Source organism: Homarus americanus, unplaced genomic scaffold (genome assembly GCF_018991925.1).
Source record: "Homarus americanus isolate GMGI-L3 unplaced genomic scaffold, GMGI_Hamer_2.0 scaffold31050, whole genome shotgun sequence".
NCBI lineage: Eukaryota > Metazoa > Arthropoda > Malacostraca > Decapoda > Nephropidae > Homarus > Homarus americanus.
Window position 1 is genome coordinate 196,966 of NW_024730958.1, and position 7,358 is coordinate 204,323.

General features: G+C 50.3%; 1 long non-coding RNA gene across 2 annotated transcripts; it reads left to right on the forward strand.

The window, feature by feature from the left end:
- The first annotated feature begins 363 nt into the window (after positions 1-363).
- On the forward strand, positions 364-1,894 carry LOC121867406. 2 transcript variants are annotated; one of them, XR_006089149.1, is made up of 2 exons: positions 364-575; positions 994-1,894. It is a non-coding gene; the product is annotated as an uncharacterized LOC121867406 (long non-coding RNA). The 2 variants fall into 2 exon arrangements; XR_006089150.1 differs by having other exon boundaries at positions 364-560.
- Positions 1,895-7,358: the final 5,464 nt, after the last annotated feature.

The following is a 7,358-nucleotide window of genomic DNA, read 5'->3' on the forward strand; positions in this document are numbered from 1 at the left end:
TTCGTGTTACTTTTCCCACCTTGAGAATGAGAGAGAGATAGAGTGAGAGAGGGAGGGAGGGAGGGAGGGAGGGAGGAATGCTGTGTGTGTCAATGAGAGAGAGAGAGAGAGAGAGAGAGAGAGGAAGGAATGCTGTGTGTGTCAATGAGAGAGAGAGAGAGAGAGAGAGAGAGGAAGGAAGGAATGCTGTGTGTGTCAATGAGAGAGAGAGAGAGAGAGAGAGAGAGAGAGAGAGAGAGAGAGAGAGAGAGAGAGAGAGAGGAAGGAAGGAATGCTGTGTGTGTCAATGAGAGAGAGAGAGAGAGGTGAGGCAAGGATGTTGGGAGAGGGTAGAGTGAGGGAGAGCAGATCACTCGCCCTGCAGCCAGGCACCAGGGCGGACGGACCCCTGCCACGCTCTTACTCTCTGGCCCGGCCGCTCTCACACACACACACTCTGGCTCTCCCACTACCTCCGTTTCGCTAATTAATGAAGCTAGTTTGTCAGGTGCATTAGGTGTGGAACTCAGGTGTGTAGGTGAGGTGGTCAGGTGTGGTGAGGAGCTGGTGGCGGGTGTGTGGTACATAAAAAAAGAGTTTGATTATGTTGTTTTTTGATGTGTTGAGTAATAATGATTGTTGCTAGAGTGAAAACAATACAGTGTGTGTGTGTGTCGTTGTTCACTGTGTCATGAGGAAGGAAGTCAACTGGGGTTTTATATAGGCGTTCATTATCACGTAGTCACTTTTTACGAGTGTCAGGAAGGTGTGAAGAAAATATTGACACAATGATCAAGGAAAACTGGCTGTTGGTTTGGCTGGTTTATAATACATAATAAATAATTGTGATAAAACATTTAGTGAACTCATTATTTCGTGCAACAGTTTGGAAATATTACTGATTCATATTTTTTTTTATTTCTAAGATTGAAATTGAATCACCAAAAAAATGAAATAAAAAAATCAAAGTTATAAAATTGATATAATATTGTATGGTATAAATCCGTTCAACAGTATCTTACAGTGTTGTGGAGTGTGATAGAGAAGAGTTAACTATCAGGGCAGGTGTTTGAGTACCGGCGCGGAGTGTGAGCCAGACCACAGCGCCAACTGAAGTCACTACTACCTTGTGGGAGGAACACTGGTATGTGACTCCTGATAGTAACTGTCGAGACTTTAAGGAACATTACTGACGAAGAAGTAGGAGGTGAGAGCATTGACCAGCGGCGTCACCACCAACAGTTGAACACACCACCCCATACCTCGGGGCAGTGGGTCACCCTCCCTCTGTCTCTACTCACACACACACTTCCTTCCCTCAGCCTCTTCTCAACTCGCCTCCATCATCTTCCACATTTATTATCCATTATTATTATGTTAAAACCAACACTATAAAATACTATATAGTATTTCGATTAGTTTATTCTCTGTAATGTAATTTTCAAATAATATCTGTTAACAAATACAAATAATTTTCTGACGGTAGAAATATTTGGTAAATTAATTTCCATTTAATAGTTTACTCTAGTGTGAGTTGTGTCTGCCTCGGTACTCTGCCGTGAGACTCCCTTAAACACACACCAATATTACCAAGCTGTTACCATCTCCCAAACTGTCTAGAAAAACTTCAAACACTCTCCTCTGACAAGTTGTATACACTCCCCAAGTAACCCAACAAAGTTTTATAAACTCATTACATCAGACTCTCTGAATCCTAGTCCAGGTTCCAAAGCTTTTCTCACAAGACTCGAACTTTCCATTTGGCTAAACTTTACATTTTCTCACGTACGACACAGCTGACAACCCTTCTTCCTGATCACCTGGTGACACCTTCACCCCATGGCCTCCTCGTCCCCTGCCCTTGGCGTTATGGCCGCCCCGCCATAAACTCCACTATACTCACCTCTGTTACAACTTGAGACACTATAGCCTCACCATCCCCGGGTCAGACACTGGAGACAGACGTCCGCTGGTCACGGCCACGTTGGCTCCACGACTCAGCCATGACCAGAAAAGTTGAAGGAAAGAGACGAAAAGTGAGAGCCAGGAACGTGATAATGAACGGGCGCGGAGTTTACGGGATGACAAGTGCTGAAGGAGGTTCAACACGCCGCGGAGGACTGGTGGAAAAGTTGCTGGTGATGGCGGTGATGGTGAGTGGCCTCTTGGCCATCCTGGCCAGCCTCCCCACCGCCCGGGCAGAAGGCCAGTCAGCTGATAAAGGTAAGTTGGGCTTTACATTTAAAGTTACGCTGTTTTAGATCTCAAGATTTGATGTTTAGTGGAAAAGTTTTATTGGTACGTCGTCACTTATTTTCTCTATTTTTCCGTTACTTCTATTATGTTCTTCTCGTGTTTGTTGTCGTGTTTGTGTGTACTGTCACGTGTTCTGCTTCACACACACACGGCACAACACTGTGTTCTCCTAGGTCTCGCAACACAATGTTCTATCGTCTAACTATTTTAATTTAGGATAAAAAATAAATTAAGTATAAATAAAATAAATAAATAAATCAATCAAATAAATCCCCCCTCAAAAAAAATCACCAGTTAAACGAAGATAATTTTTGTTGAAATGAAAAATAAATAAAACTATTAAACCTACCAAGTAAAATATAAGCGAAGGTTGTGAACAAACTAAAAGAATTACATAAATAAAGAGAGTTTTCCCCCCAATGTTATATTATACTTCACACAGCCCTCATTGCCAAGCTCGTTCTAATATCCTCTTCTTGATTATACTTTGCCATCAAAATATTACCTTGACAATATTAATTTCCTCTGTCCTCCACACAACATTACTACCACTCAACACTGCTACCACAACACCACTACCACAGCACCACTATCTGAATCCCAATACCACTACAAAACAATACCACTACCACACAACACCAGTATCACAACACCACTACCACACAACACCTCTACCACAACAACACCACGACCACACAACACCTCTACCACACAACACCTCTACCACACAACACCACATGTATATTACGTACAGTGTAACCTCTATTTAACGAACTAAATCGAGATAAGTCCGTTATATCGAGAGTCCGTTAGGTTAGGTTGGGTTAGGTCAGGTCACGTTAGGTTAAGTCAGGTCAGGTTAGGTCAGGTCAGGTTAGGTTAGGTTAAGTCAGGTTAGGTTAGGTCAGGTCAGGTTAGGCCCGCATGAGACGCCCGACCATGTTCGTTTCCTGAACTCGTTTGGTTCATCCGGAGTGAAACGTCCCGAGCGGAAACCTTTATAGCCACACCATCCGGAAGCTGTCTCTCCCCTTAACGCTGTATAATGGCGCCCAACACCTGTATAGCCACACCATACGGAAGCTGTCTCTCCCCTTAACGCTGTATAATGGCGCCCAACACCTGTATAGCCACACCATCCGGAAGCTGTCTCTCCCCTTAACGCTGTATAATGGCGCCCAACACCTGTATAGCCACACCATCCGGAAGCTGTCTCTCCCCTTAACGCTGTATAATGGCAACACCTGTATAGCCACACCATCCGGAAGCTGTCTCTCCCCTTAACGCTGTATAATGGCGCCCAACACCTGTATAGCCACACCTACCCATAAACTGGTTGATAAGAAGCGAGGTGAGTACAGGAAGATACTGCAGGTGCAGACAGACAGCTGGACGGACTTGTGGCAGACAGGTGAACGGGACTAGTGCAGACAGACAGACAGCTGGACGGACTAGTGGCAGACAGCTGAACGGGCTTGGTGGCAGACAGACAGACAGCTGGACGGACTTGTGGCAGAGAGGACAGACGACAGCTGGACGGACTTGTGGCAGAGGAGGACAGACAGCTGACGGACTGTGGGAGAGAGGAGGACAGACAGCTGGACGGACTGTGGCAGAGGAGGACAGACAGCTGGACGGACTTGTGACAGAGGACAGACAGACAGCTGGACGGACTTGTGACAGACAGACAGACAGCTGGACGGACTTGTGGCAGAGGACAGACAGCTGGACGGACTTGTGGCAGAGGACAGACAGACAGCTGAACGGACTTGTGGCAGAGGACAGACAGACAGCTGGACGGACTAGTGGCAGACAGCTGGACGGACTAGGTGGCAGACAGACAGACAGCTGAACGGACTTGTGGCAGAGGACAGACAGACAGCTGGACGGACTAGTGGCAGACAGCTGGACGGACTTGTGGCAGACAGACAGACAGCTGGACGGACTTGTGGCAGAGGACGACAGACAGCTGGACGGACTAGTGGCAGACAGCTGAACGGGCTTGTGGCAGACAGACAGACAGCTGGACGGACTAGTGGCAGACAGCTGAACGGGCTTGTGGCAGACAGACAGACAGCTGGACGGACTTGTGGCAGACAGCTGAACGGATTCTAGGCAGACAGACAGACAGCTGGACGGACTTGTGACAGAGGACAGACAGACACAGCTGGACGGACTTGTGACAGAGGACAGACAGACAGCTGGACGGACTTGGGACAGAGGACAGACAGCTGGACGGACTTGTGGCAGAGGACACAGCTGGACGGACTTGTGACAGAGGGACAGACAGACACAGCTGGACGGATTGTGGACAGGAGGACAGACAGACAGCTGGACGGACTCAGGTGGCAGAGCAGCTGAACGGGCTTTGGCAGACAGACAGACAGCTGGACGGACTAGTGGCAGACAGCTGACGGACTAGTGGCAGACAGCTGAACGGGCTTTGTGGCAGACAGACAGACAGCTGGACGGACTTGTGGCAGACAGCTGAACGGACTTGTGGCAGACAGACAGACAGCTGGACGGGACTTGTGACAGAGGACAGACAGACAGCTGGACGGACTTGGACAGAGGACAGACAGACACAGCTGGACGGACTTATGACAGAGGACAGACAGACAGCTGGACGGACTGTGGCAGAGGACAGACAGCTGGACGGACTTGTGGCAGAGGACAGACAGCTGGACGGATTGGCAGAGAGGACAGACAGCTGGACGGACTTGTGGCAGAGACAGACAGACAGCTGGACGGACTTGTGGCAGAGGACAGACAGCTGGACGGACTCTAGACAGAGACAGACAGCTGGACGGACTTGTGACAGAGGACAGACAGACAGCTGGACGGACTTGTGGCAGAGGGACAGACAGACAGACAGCTGGACGGGACTTGTGGCAGAGGACAGACAGACAGCTGGACGGACTTGTGGCAGAGGACAGACAGCTGGACGGACTTGTGGCAGGACAGACAGACAGCTGGACGGACTTGTGGCAGAGACAGACAGCTGGACGGACTTGTGGCAGAGGACAGACAGCTGGACGGACTTGTGGCAGAGGACAGACAGGTGGACTGGCTTGTGACAGGACAGTACAGCTGGACGGACACAAGCTATAGCTACCGCCTGCTTCATCTCACCGACTTAACAACATATATTTTGTTCATCACTAAAGAATTCTACAACACGTGTAAAAATTGTCAAAATTGTCTTATACAGTAAAATTCCGTTATATCCGAAATCCGTTATGTGTGAGACCCCAATTTAACGGAATATATGAAGAGATAAGTCCTTTATATGCAGGTTTCACAATATATGTATTTCACTCAGGTATGATAATGTTAAAATTTATTTCATATGTACAACAATACCGAATAATTATGCTTATAATGAGTATGAAAGTCGTTACAATGTTCTCTGTAATAATTGTAACTTTTGTAAATCTTGGATATTCTGTACTCGTATTCTTGAGTAAATGACAACATTATCCCTACATCTAGTGGGCGGTGGTAGGCGTTAGTGGGTGGTGGTAGGCGTTAGTGGGCGGTGGTAGGCGTTAGTGGGCGGTGGTAGGCGTCAGTGAGTGGTGGTGGGAAGTGGTATGTATTGGTGGTTGGTAGTGGGTGGTGGTGGGCGGTGGTGGGCGGGGGGGTGGGGCGTTAATGGCGGTGGTAGGCGTTGTTTTTCGAGAGGTGACAGGCGTTGATTGGCGGCGGTGGCAGGTGAGTGGGCGGTAGTAGGCGTTGGTGTGTAGACGCACGCCGGGCGGTGGTAGGCGTTGTTGGGAGGTAAGGGGCGCGATTGGCAGTGGCAGGCGCAGTGGGCGCTGGCAGGCGTTAGTGGGCGGTGGCAGGCGTTAGTGGGCGGAGGCGCGAAGTGGTAGGCGTTAGTGGGCGGTGGTAGGCGTTAGGTGGGCGGTGGCAGGCGTTATGGGCGGTGGTGGGCGCAGGGCGGTGGCGGGCGTTAGTGGCGGTGGCGGGCGTTAGTGGGCGGTGGCGGGCGCGGGCGGCAGGCGTTAATGGACGGTAGAAGCGTTAATGGGCGGTAGCAATGGGCGGTGGTAGGTTAATGGGCGGTGGTAGGCGTTAATGGGCGGTAGGCGTTAATGGGCGGTGGTAGGCGTTAATGGGCGGTGATAATAAACGTTAGAAGACTGTGCTAGTTATCAATGGGCGGCAGGCGTTAATGGGCGGTGGTAGGCGTTAATGGGCGGTAGAAGTGTTAATGGCGGTAGCAGGCGTTAATGGGCGGTAGCAGGCATTAGTGGGTGGGTGATAATAAACGTTAGAAGATCAGCAAGCATTGATGGGCGGTGGTAGGCGTTAATGGGCGGTAGGCGTTAATGGGCGGTGGTAGGCGTTAATGGGCGGTAGCAGGCGTTAATGTAAGGCGGTAGCAGGCATTAGTGGGCGGTGATAATAAACGTTGTAGGCGATCAGCAAGTATTGATGGGCGGTGGTGGGTGGTGGTGGGCGGTGGTAGGCGCCACGGGCGGTGGTAGGCGTTAATGGGCGGTGTGTAGGCGTTAACGGGCGGTAGCAGGCATTAGGTGTGGGCGGTGATAAACGTTAGAAGACTGGAAGTAAGCATTGATGGGCGGTGGTGGTAGGCGTTAATGGGCGGTAGTGGGCGGTGGCAGACATTGCCTGGTGGGAGTAGTAGAGAGTATAAGCATTAGTTAGCGTCGATGTGTAGCCTCTGTTAACTGATTCATGATGTCATTCACATATACAGACCCCGCGACCATAACAAGGGGAAGAGCTCGGCGTGGAGGAGTGACGCCTCTTATACGACGGAGGTGAGTTTATGTGGGTGGTCGTCAGGGTGAGTTATATGAGGGTGGGTGGCTGTAGCTGGTAGTGGGTGGTCGTTGGTTCGTGGTTTTGGATGATGGTGGCGGCTGGTGGGCGGTAGAAGGTGGATGGTGGGCGGTAGTAGGTGTTGGTGGGCGGTAGTAGGTGGTGGTGGGCGGTAGTAGGTGGTGGTGGGCGTAGTAGGTGGTGGGCGGTAGTAGGTGGTGGTGGGCGGTAGTAGGTGGTGGGCGGTAGTAGGTGGTGGTGGGCGTAGAAGGTGATGGTGGGCGGTAGTAGGTGGTGGTGGGCGGTAGGTGGTGGGGCGGCAGGTGGTGGTG